The sequence below is a fragment of the Hippopotamus amphibius genome, chromosome 4 (assembly GCF_030028045.1).
Source record: "Hippopotamus amphibius kiboko isolate mHipAmp2 chromosome 4, mHipAmp2.hap2, whole genome shotgun sequence".
Classification (NCBI taxonomy): Eukaryota; Metazoa; Chordata; class Mammalia; order Artiodactyla; family Hippopotamidae; genus Hippopotamus; species Hippopotamus amphibius.
In genome coordinates, this window is record NC_080189.1 from 104,989,984 (window position 1) to 105,002,460 (window position 12,477).

The following is a 12,477-nucleotide window of genomic DNA, read 5'->3' on the forward strand; positions in this document are numbered from 1 at the left end:
TGACCAGCGCTGGTTCTGGATGGGGAAAGGTCTGCATCTATTTTTGAAAGCCATTGCACTAGTTTGAGTTGTGACTCGAATTTCCAAGGCCAGTGTCAGCCTTAGGGATACAGCCCGCGACCCCAGAAGGGAAAAAAGCCCCATGGCCCACCTGTGTTTCAGCCCCAAGACTGAGAGTCCACCATCAAGCAAAACCAGACAAACGAGCCCCAGAAGTAAACACGAAACTAGTCCAGTGTCACCAAAAACCTGTGTCCAAAGCCTCACATCCTTTTAATAGTAAAAAAGGTAAAAAAAGAAACCCTAGGAAGCCTTCTGAAACCTGTCGAAACAATTCTAAAGAAACAAGACAGACCCAAATGAGAAAAACCTTTGTGTTCAATGTGCAGCAAGAATTTTAGATTCAGTTTTCTGAAGACAAATACAGTATTTTAGGGTGAAATATCACAAGTCAGTTCTAAAGTGTCCCTGTATTGACTGGGGAGATGTCCAGGAGACAGAACTCAAATTTTGCTGCAACTAATACTACACTAAGCCCCAATTTGTATTATGTTGACTTTGAACTTTTTTTGCTCTGCAAGTGATACAAATGTTACAACTTTTTTTTTATAGAAGCAAGTTAATGATCATAATTTCCACTACTTAGGACTACTACATTTTTTCAAGACTTTTTAGAAAAGCGGGACACTAAACATATTCCAAATAAACTGTTATAAAACATTTTTTTTCATTTAATACTACCCGTATCTTTTTAATTGACAAATAGGCATCCACATTCTCATTTTAGTGACTAGGCACTGCCCAGTGGCAGGGACTGATTTCACCAATACCCTACTGTATATTCAAGTAATTTCCAAGTATAAGGAAAAAAATGTTTCGTAAGGCCCAGCTGACGGCCCCCCACCCCAGCACGGCCGGAGAAGGTGCCTTCCAGCCTGCTGTTGTGGACACTCTGGGTTTGCTGTCGGGGCAGAACCGACCCACACCCAGCTACCCTTCACGCATCAGTCCATTCAGGTGCGGAGATGTGAAAGCAGGGCACAGAGCAGCTAAAGGATGCTTCGGGCCTGAGGCTGAGGCCCAGGCTTGGCTCTGCTGGGTGGGTACGTGTGCCTGTGTGTCCTGAGGGGACAGGGCAAGGACACCTTCCTGGATCCAGCCCTGCGACAGTGCCCACCTGCGCACGCTGGCCCGTTAGGAAGCGTTAGGAAGTGTGTGTCAGGAAGCTGCCGCCTGCGAGCAGAGGATGCAGGATCCATGTCACAGGCCCGTTTCCATTTTCACTGAATGTCTGCATCCCCGACGTGGAACTGTTAGGTCATCAGCCTCACTCAGACTTTCAAACACACTCCCTACCAACCCTACATGGACCCACCTGTGTGGGCCTGTGGCCAGCGCGGTCCTGGGGCTGTGCTTAGGGCACCCCCTTGATTGGACGAGTGTTTGGTTGTCACCATGGTTTTGAGATTTGTAAGAATTAGGGCACAGTCCACGCCAGCCCTGTGATTCCGTGGCCTGTCTTGCCTGACATCACACAGTGGGGGGGTGGGGGGTGGGGAGCTTGACAAGCTCCTTCAAACTTCCCCAAAGTCGAAATTTGCATCTCTTGGGACAAAAAAGTAGTGAGTTTTTTGTAAAAGTGACTTCGCTTTTAGGTAAAGACCAAGGAATAATCCGACAATGGAAAACTGTGTGTGAGAGAAGAAATGCCATCCCCTCCAAGACCAAGTTACCAAAGGGCAGCCTGGAAGGGTCCCGAAGGGCACAGTGAAATAGCCCCAACCCTGGGGACACAGGCATGGCCCAGGCTCTGTGTTTCTTTTTAGACTCGTGGAAGCAGTGTCCAGTGTCTGGCAGAAAATGGGACTCAGGCTTGATCTGATCTCAGTACAAAGGAGTTTGCAGTCAGGAAGAGGAGTTTATCACAAAAGTGACAACTTATTTTCACAAACCTTCACCTAAACCCAAACCAAGACCAGCAGGCCTGCAAAGGGAGACACCAGAGGGAACACTTATTTCACAGGAACATTGCCATTTTCTACTCTGCACGGGAACCCAAACTATTTGAGGCCGGAGCCAACACATGAATGGGAGAAACCACAACAATCTCAGAAAATAACCGGCACCGGGCAGTCCTCATGGACGTGAATGCTTTTATTGTCTCTTTGGAGCAAGGAGTCCTGAAGCCTGCACACCAAGAAAGAGATGCAGAGATAAAGGACAGCCAGTGGGACAGGGGCTGTCAGGGGCCGTCCCTCCAGGGGGCACAGACTGCGGTCAGGATCGCCACTCACCCTGCTCCTGCTCGTACCCGTCCATCCCCCCCCCCCCAGGAGTTGGCACACAAGCGAGTCTAGAGAACAGGGGACAGTGAGGACCAAGCACAAGGTAGAAGCGGGCCCACAGCATCCTGCTTCCACGGTGGCCAGGCCAGGAGACCTGGAGCCTCCCTGGGGACAGCGAGACCTTCTGGAAGCCCCCTCCATGACCTGGCCTTCGTTTCCCCTCCCACATCCATGAGGGCTAGAACCTGGCTGCTTCCCGGGAACAAGCATCCAACAGCCCTGGGCAGTTGTGGCTTCCGAGTGAGGAGCCCGGGCACGTCTCCAAGACCAGTGGCCTCATTACTACCTGCCGGCCAGCAAGCAGCTCAAAGAACAGCTCGGCGAGAGCTAGGGAAGCCTTCGAGGGCGGCCGTCGGGTGGGAAGGGCTGGGGGGGGTGTCCCCCATACCCTCCTCAGCCTCCTCCCCTCACAGCACTTGCTCTGAGATGCCAGGGCTTTCCCATAATCCAAAAAGGGGAGTCTGGATTAATGAAGTCAAAAGCAAAAGCCAGACGCTTGTCACAAACCACAACTTGTTGACTTTCCAAGCCACCTCAATTAACGGCGATTAAAGAATTAAGTACACAGCACAACAAATGTGCTGTGATGAACCACAGATGGTCACTCAAAGTCAGTCCAGTGGTTGGGACCACACAGTTCTTCTACAAGCTTTTAAAAAGTTCATTCTCTGGGGTTTAAACAGCACACGCTATCTTTTCTTAAACAAATGCCTTTCCCCTCCCCTGATACCACATGGGTAAGTTTCTGTCCAGTAGTATTTCATAGCATTTCTTGAGCGCCTTATATATGCCAGAAAAAGAGGGTAAAGGAAAGGATACCGGCGTTAGTTGGCTTTCTTGAAGCAACTCCCAAGCGCCTGGCATTTAACCTAATCCCCACATGTATGGACATCACCCACCTTGTTGTCTGTTTTATCTGAGCACCTGGCAGAATGTCCAATGGAGATCTAGCATTCAGTCCCCATTTGCTAAGCCTGCATCTTCAATCCTTACAATTAAACTGTATTCTTCTCATTATTATACACAATCCCTATTATTCTTTCCATTTTATAGATGAGAAAACCGAGGCTAAGAAAGAAGTATCCTGCCCAAGGCCACACATCTAAATGGACAACAGAGCTGAGATCTGAACCCAGGACCACTTGGGCAGTGGGTCCCACATTTCAAATGTGTAAGTGGACAAGGAATGGGTATTACCTATATCTTCACAGAAAATAAGCATGTTCTATGTAACACTCTGCAATGAAGGCAAACTTCATCACAAAATTTCTACAGTATAGTTACATTCTGGTTATTTGGTCAAATGGGTGCTATTGATTAGTTTCCTCCCTCATGATGAGCTTGCACTAGAGTTACGTTTGGGGTTATTTCCTTACATTCTTAATGATGCTTCTTTTGAAGGGGGAACACGGGCCAAGCCTATCATCTATTTAAAATGTTTTAGGTCACAGACCTCTTTAATAAACCCCACTTTTCCTGCTGAGAGAAAGTCTTTTCATCTTGAGACTGATAGATTTTATTTTTGCAAATCTAGCCTGTTGCTGTGAATTACACTGTATCTTAAAGAAGGAAATATTCCAAGAGAAAAAGCAAAGGCGACATGCAGGGTCTTTGTGTCTGGTTCTGGGGACCATAGAGGTTTTCCTAACAACTTGACAAAACAGGTCGGGAGAACGTAACAACTTCAGAGTCGACTTATTTCATTTCTGAGTCTTTTCATCTTTCAAAAATTAGCTGCCAATCTACACATTTTCACAATTGTTCCACAGAGATTAGGGCTGGCGCAAATAATGAAAAACAAGATTTAAACAGGATAGCAGGGAATCCAATTTGGTTTCACACCCTACCCCCATATTTAACTGAGCCATTCACACACACACACACACACACACACACACACACACACACACACACACTCACACACCGTTTTTTTTTTTTTTTAACTAAGCCACAGAGAACTCTTCCTCCAGCGGTTTGTTCTACTGTGAACCTGCTTTTGGAGGGCAAATTACCTCCCATGTGCAATTCTGTCCTCACATTTTTTTTCTAGGGGCAGGAACTGATATGCAAAAGAGGAAGGGTCAAGGGGAACTCAGGAAGCCTTTTCAAAATACAGCTGAAAACCCTGCTGTCTGAAAACATTCTTAGTGAGGGGGGATTTAATACAGAAGGAAAAGAACCACGAGACTATTTGTAAAAGCCATCATGGAGTCATCTGCCTCGAAGTGAGGCAGGAAAAAAAAAGACATGAGATATTAGAAATCAGAAAATAATAGAGAAAACGAAGCTGGAAAGAGTTTGTGCTTTCACAACAGGGCCAGAGCTGGGTTTCAAGTGGCCCAGGAAGGTCCCAGCACTGCACAACTATTGTGTGTCTGGAGAACCCCTGTACGGCGGCTCTCACACTGTGAACAGTAACTGCTGTTTATGCAGCAACCCTGGGAGAGGCAGACACACTCAGAATTTACATACACTTTTAGAGGACTTTTCCGATTCTGGCCATCATCAGGGGCCATTTCCTAAGTAGCTTCCTCAAATATAAATGGCCTTTTACACTTCATCACTTAAGTAAAAAGTCTAAGTTCAGATCATTTTATTCTACCCTCTTCCCAATTTTAGAAGACTTTATGCTTGGCCAGCAACTGTGCAACAAAAGTGACACCTCTATCTTTAAAAAAAAGGTAGGAACTGGCCCAAAATAATGATTTACACGGATATTCTCACCTCTTGTCATTATAAAGTGAAGAGACGGAGGAGCCCAGGAAGAGTTTTTGCTTCCTATTGTTCTCCTATAGTTTCTTATTTTCCAAGATTTTTTTCATGCTTTATAAAATAGAAAAATACAAAGTTACAATATGAACTCAGTTTCTCACTCAGCAAGGCAAGATGCTGTCATAAAGAATACAGTATCTCCTCTTGCCTTCCTAGCAGTGAAGTTATCTTAACACACCAGTATCATTTTACGGGGACATGAAATATTCAAAATTAAAACTGTATATGGTAGGAAAATCCATTTGTATTCACGTAACACTGCAAAAACCTGCACCTGTCATACTGAGGTTTCTAAAAGACCACTGGACTTCTTTTTAAAGCTATATTTATGTTATTTAGACCCAAGGAAGTAAAATTATGCCAAGCCCTACAGGAATACCCAGTGTTTACAATCCATACATATCAATTTATCAACAACTGAAAAGCTGTTGTTGATTTTCCCACTGAAGACACCATCCAGGTATCGTACAAACTTTTTTTTTTTTTTTTTTGGCTTTATTTAGAAAAGTCTCTCCTGCCTAGCTACAAATCTAGATGCAAACAGAGAGAGACAATGTGTTCTAGAACGTCATGGGATGCTGGCTCCAGAGAGGAATGGTTGCAGACATCCTAATGGCTGACTCTCCAATGTTAAGGCCACGTGGTTTCTGGGCTAACGGGAAATTCTCCCTGAAGGACTTGCATTCTGAGCTCCGTTCTGTTTACAACACCCCAAAATTATCAGCTATAATGAATTAAATTATCAGCTGTAATGAATTAAAATGAAGTAACTTCTTAAAAAATCACCTCTATTCACTTTTCAAAACCATGTTCATAGTACGCAGAACGTAAATTCAAAAATCGGGCTTCTTAAATCGTAGCTCAATCTCTTAGCAGCTTCCGTGCCTTGGGAGTTTACTTTGGTCACCCCAGATTCAAATGGGTCAGCTGAAGTCATGTTCAGCTGTGTCTGAGAAGGGTATGCATCAATGATTTGGTACCAGTGATTGCTACAGATGGTAAATACAAAAATCGCAGTAAAGAATACCACTTGATATTCTGAATGAGCTCTTTAGTTGGAACAAATTAGCCAGACAAGTTCTAGGTTTCCACAGTATTTGGTGATGGACAGAGAGCCGAGCTGTCCTGTAACCCAAACCTAATAGGATCCCAAGGGTAAAATGCCCAATGCAACAGAACACGTAACAAGGTCCACGTGGATATGCTCTCCTGGTGGATATCAGGCCCAACCAGGACTGCTTGCAGCCCATTTCTGTCATCCACAGACTTCAGCCCACAACGTCCTCATGCAAACCCAGGGGGAGTGGGGGTGTCATCAGTAGAACCTCACAGAGGCTTACAACTTCCTTGTTTTCAGGCCTATAAAAATCAGCACATCTTTATTTACAATCAGGCAGAAAATGCTCACATCCATCAGGGAGCAAGATACAGGAAAACTCATTTTAAATACTACTGTCAGATTTTTCTGCAGCCCTTAAATAAGCTTAAATTATTTATTTTCAATGTTTTACTTTGTGGGCTTTTTTTTTTCCAGCAAATTACATTTTTTTTTTTACAACAGCCTGTCTGCTCTAAATTAACCTGAAAATTCTTGAAATTCAGGTTAAACATACACAACTCCAGACAGAAGTGAGAAAACACAGGTAGAAATGCACTAGAAATTTCAAGACCATTTTTAAATGGTAATTAATTGCCTTATCTCTAACAACCTGAGATAATTAACAGTATGATGTTTAATTTAATGAAGCGGGATACACAATTTATCAATATGTTTTCACTGTGGATCTCTCTGAATATCACTTTAATTTTCTGCCCTACACAAAACCCAGCACAAAGGAGGAAGAAAAGGTCACTTTTTCAGGCTCAAAGTGGGGCTCACACCAGGGGGTCGCTGGCTCTTTCTAGTTTCCATTAAAAGCACTGGAGTTCATTTCAGAGTGCCTCTGAAGTCAGCTCATATAAGATCAATTCCCCTTTTTCATTTCTCCTAAAGATTCTAAATTAAACATTTTTTTCCCCCAATTCGGTCTAAGAAGGCGTCTTATGTGCTATTTCATTTGCTCTAAGTGTGCCAGTGAAAGTCTGATAAAACAACAAAAATTTGCCAAAAACCTATGAATCGATATTCTCCATGGAACCCCTAGCTTTAGAAGAGGGCTCTATTCCAAACCATCTTGTTCAATTTTAGACAGTTTCAAACTACCCAAAAAGCTTTAGAGTGTCGATTTTAGCATGTGAACCCAACAAAGGAACCTGGTAGTCCACTTCAGTATGTGTAAGGTCATTTACAAATTCTTTACCTAGTTTTTAGTTGTCTCTGCAAAAACCCCGCACATGAGAGACAGAAGGAAGGCAGAGAGACAGAGGTAGAGGCAGGGAGGAAGGAGGGAGGGAAGAGAAGGGAAGGGAATAAGGAACGATGCTGGGTCCCCCCCACCAAACGCACTGCACCCACCCTCAACACACCCCAGAAGTCCTGCACCAACTGAACATCCATCAGAGCTCACTTTTGGCGCGAACATGGCAGGAAGAGGGTCAGATTTCCTTTAGCAGTGAGCTGATTGCTGGAGAAAAACGAATCATTGCACACTTGAGTGAGGAAAGATGAAGAAGGCGCTTTCCCACTAATTAGGGCCCATTTTCAGTAATTCGTTAAGCCGTGGCCCTGTGCCGTGAGTCATGGGGGGGGGGGAGGGCAGGGGACCCCCCCCCGAAAGCAGAGAGAGCACATGGCAGGTAATGAGATTCTCCATCACCCAGGACAGTCGGCGGGAGGGGTGCCGGGCAGGGGCCAGGGCTCAAGCCGCCCCGGGAAGGAGGAGAGTGCATGCTGGGAATATCCCGTCTGTACAAAAGCAGCAAAAAAACGGGTGACCTCACCCAGGAGCCTGTGCCCCCCCGGAGACCCAATCCTACCTTGGAGGCCTGGGGCCTTTGGACCCTGGGCTGCACGGAGCCCCCTGGACTCAGCCACCTGGAAGGGACCCTGCCGCCTCCTTCACCACCGCCCTCCTCGCACCCCACTGGGGCGGAGAGGAAGGTGGACCCATTTGCCAAATATGCAAAAAAGGAGGGAAGATGGTTTTTCTCTCAGGAAAACATGGGCAGGAAGGGAGCCTATGCTTCCTGTCCTGACCAAAACGGGTTCAGAGATTATTAGGACGTCTAACTTGGCGGGCTTGTGGTGGGTAGGAGAAGGATCTCTTTTAGTCAGCAGGCATTCTGAGCTCCCCAAAGGCAGAAACAAACAGCTCTGGGAGAAGGGGGACAGGGCCAGGCCTGTAGCGGGGAAGGCAGGTGGCCCTCAGGCCTGGGACTTGGGATTTTCACCATTTTTCACAGCTCACCCCCAGGCAGGTCATGGGAGAAACCCAAAGCACCCACACATCTGTTCATCACAGCAAAACAGGAGAAGGAAAAAAGGACAGACTGAAGGGATGAGACCATTTCTTGCAGAGGAGGCCTGGGCTGCCTTCCCACCAGGCCCATCTCAGGCGTGGACCCCCTGCCCCCAACCCAGACACACATCAAAGCAGGTGGGCCCAGCCCACCTCTCCACCCCAGGGCTCTCTGCAAAGCTTCTTTTGTTTGCTCTGTTTCACTTGTAATAATGCAGCATTTCACTTTTACTGTTTCATAACATCTTACAAAGATTTGCTAGAATATCATCAAACATTTCAAAAGGATGTCAGACACAAGCTACTAAAGCAACGACACTGAAAATGGAAGGACGTGAACATATATAACAGGAGATTTGGAGAGAGAACCTGTAGTGCAGAGCCCTTCATTAAACTGCAAAGAACAATAAGATGCCAGGTCTCTGGAAGGAAACCAGGGTGGGCATCTGGTCGATCCTATGATAAAACCAGTTTGGTTGCTGTTGCTTGAGTCTGGTTTGGGGGCCTGACAACCCTGATTCCTGTCTCCCTCCTTGTCTGGATTTTAAACCCGTGTGTGTGTGTGTGTGTGTGTGTGTGTGTGTGTGTGAGAGAGAGAGAGAGAGAGAGAGAGAGAAAGAGATGCCTACGCTCTGGAGCACAACCTGCCCAAAGTCTGGATTACACGTGTACATGTGCCTGTTCCGAGCAAAACCAGAAGGATCCGTCTCAAGGCATCAACCGGATCAAGGGTTCTCCCCTTGTCAGCCTCGAAGGATGGGTCACGGCGCTTTTACGTCTCAGTCTCGTGTTTTCTCCTGTGACGTGGGACAATGCTACACAGGCGCCTGAGGGCTCTGCAGACACAAACAGACCGACACCAGGCAGGGACGAATGGTGACCGTTAGGGCAGGAGGGGCAGCATCTTGGGGCCACAAGCAGGAGTCACACTGCCCAAAAACGCGTGTCGAAGGAGCAGAAATTAACACAACACTGGACATCAACTACACTTCAATGAAATTAAAAAATAATAATGAGAATAAAAAGAAATAGCAAGGGCTGCCAGTCAACCCCCTAGGACTGTTCTCTGTGAGCTGGATCCACTGGTGTAAATCTCCACCTGAATAAGGCAACAAAACCAACAGCTACTTCGCAGTGAAATTATTTCATAATTACAAAGATTAGCGGATGGAAAAAGAAACAAAAATGCTTCTGAACGCTGCTACCCTTGATGAATTCTGGGTTAACTGCAAGTACGTGAGGCAGACATCCAAACGACTAATGTCACTTACACTTAAACTCACCATTTCAAGTAGGAAAATACGTCTTGTTTTAGTAAAAGGTAAAAAATCAAACCAACCAACCAGCAAACCCAGAAAGGAGGGGCTTTCTTACTCAGGTCAGGTGTGCTTTGTTAAAACCCCTTTCCACTCTGCCCCTGCATCTCTCCCCACGCTGTGTGCGTTCTCTGTGTGGGTATGGGCATACGGTCACATAATGTCTTTATTTCCTGTATCTATCAACACACACGTGACCGTGAAGCATACACACGACACACGTACGGGTGGGGTGGGGGCGTTTCATAGCATGGCATGTAGCAGACTGTATATATACATCGGGTTCTCTCAAACTTCAAAAGTTTGGCATCTATATTGACAATATGCTCCTGCACTGACCCAACGTGAAACACACAAATCCAAGCCAAGGGGAAAAGATCCCCAAACCAAAGAACCACAATCCTCAGACTCCAAGTCTCCAGTGAGGAAGACGCAGTGGTCCTAGCACTGCTGGCCGCAGGCCTCTTGGCCAGGAAATTGGCAGTGATCTTAATTTTCAGCAAGGGAAATGGCTGCAAGGAAACCACTGGTTACCTTCTCTCAGGAGACTTCAGACAAACTTCTCAAAAGACCCGAAGTAACACATTTTGATTCACAGACCTGTGGGTTCATTCCATGAGGCCATGATGATGGGCTACCACTGTTACCATGCTCCTGAACTTCCAAGGATATTCAGTGTCCCAAGATGTAGCACTTTAATTAAAATATTGATGAATTAAAGAAGCACGGAGGAGTTTCTGAAATTCCTGCCTTCAACTCTCACCAAGAAACAGGAGGGGAAGAAAACCTGACCACTTAACTCAGTGACATATTTTGGTCTTCAGCTCTGGTGGACTTTGAGGCCAGGAAACACATTTTTTCTCCATGTGAGAAAAAGGTATAGAAATGTATGATCATGAGAAGTTTTGAAATCGGATACACTATATGAAATCCAAGTTGTACGGGATTTTTAAATGCAACATCATTATTTATAACCATGCATACAAATTATTTTTTAGCATATTTTGTATAATCTGGAATGTAAGCAAGTAATCTTCTGGTCAGAGATATCTGTGACTGCTTAAATTTTCAGTCAATATCAAATAATCTGTCACTGAAAGAATTCCGACACATATAATATACAAAATACTTGAATTGTTACCTTAAGAACCCCACATAAAACATGCGTCCAAATAAGCTCCTCAAATAAGCATCTTCAAACAAAGCAGTGAATTCAAGAGGCTCAGGCCATTCTCACTAGGTTCCACTCCACCCTCAACTCATAACCAAAGGGAACCAATCCTTAAAATCATTTAAATTCCCATGAACGTTCAAATATCACGCATATTAAATATTTTCAGCTCCCATATATATATATTTTACTTTTAACAGAAATTGATCTGAAGGGTAAGGTGATATTTCTTCAATACCAGTTTTTCTTTCCAAGTTTAAAACAGGTACCTCAAAGCTGAAATACCCTGTGGGGAGCAGGGTGGGGAATTTTGAGTGTGGAAATTGAGGGAAGCACAGGGCCTGGACATTCATTCCGGGGCTGCAGCCCAGAAAGAATGGAAACTGCATTTGAAAGCTGCATTTGGAAGTGCCAGATCAGACCCTGCGAATTGAATCGTGACCCTTTCAGCTTCTCCCGATGCCACACTGTGTGCCGCGCCTCCAAATTAGAAGCAAAAATAATCACACCTTCAGGAGATTCTTTAGGAATCACCGAGGATCCTTGAGGATTTTTTCAAACACATTGCAAGTACATTCTCAAGTAACCCGACGCCTTCTCACCGAGGGATTTCGTAACCTGATAGCCAAAACTGCACTTGGCAGAAGTACTACCAACTTTTCAAATCGGGATAATTCTTATTTTGCGGAAAGCAAGTTCAGACTCGACCTAATTACTTTACAGGACAAGCAAAAAGCTCTCGCGTCAAAAATAAGAAAAGAAAGCGTTATGAATGACTTTATAAAGGCTGACTTCCGTGATCTCACTATATAAGCGCTGATCGATTTAAACAGGACCGGGACCACAGCGTCCTCCTCACCGGGGCTCACAGGTGTCCCACGGCCGGCCTGCTCTGCACCTGCGGTCACAGCACCAAGTGGCCAAGGCTCTGACAAAAGTCAGCGCTCGCACTGTCCCCAAGAGAGGCGCACCGACCCGAGCGAAACCAGGACTTAACAAAGCTTACCGCCTCGTCTTTTCTTTCTTTCCTTCTCTCTTTCAATCCAAGTTTTCCTACGGAAATTCAGTCTGGAAACACTCACGTGGATGTGCACGTCGCACTCTGGGGATCCAAGACCGATCCTTGGGCGCAAAGATCAACCTCGGAGCGGGGCTCGCCGGGTTGGCCCCCTCGCCGCCGCCAAGCGTCCCGCCCCAGCTCGGCTGCGCTCCGCGGGGACCCAGGAGCGTTGCCGCAGTGGCCGCCCCGGGCGCGGGCCGCGCAGGCACTTGTTAGAGCGCCCGGCTCGCTCGGCCGCTCAGCTCTTCCCAGCTTTCTTTCACAATGACTTCCTGAAGTTGCTCACTCGCATTGTTCCCCATTTCTGCGCCTCGCTCCCCACCCCCAGCCGGCCGCCACCCGGCTTTCGCGCTCCCGGCCGCTCGGCCCGTCCCGCGTGCACAGCGCCGCCCACGGGCCGCGCACCTGGGACCCG

At 46.2% G+C, this 12,477-nt stretch overlaps 1 protein-coding gene across 1 annotated transcript in view; it reads right to left on the reverse strand.

The window, feature by feature from the left end:
• The window catches only part of IKZF1 (IKAROS family zinc finger 1), an 87,370-nt gene extending 75,128 nt beyond the window's left edge, over positions 1–12,242 (reverse strand). Inside the window, exon 1 of the mRNA XM_057733208.1 lies at positions 12,085–12,242. The gene's annotated coding sequence lies outside the window, so the exon portion shown is untranslated. The remainder of the gene's footprint in view (positions 1–12,084) is intronic.
• Positions 12,243–12,477: the final 235 nt, after the last annotated feature.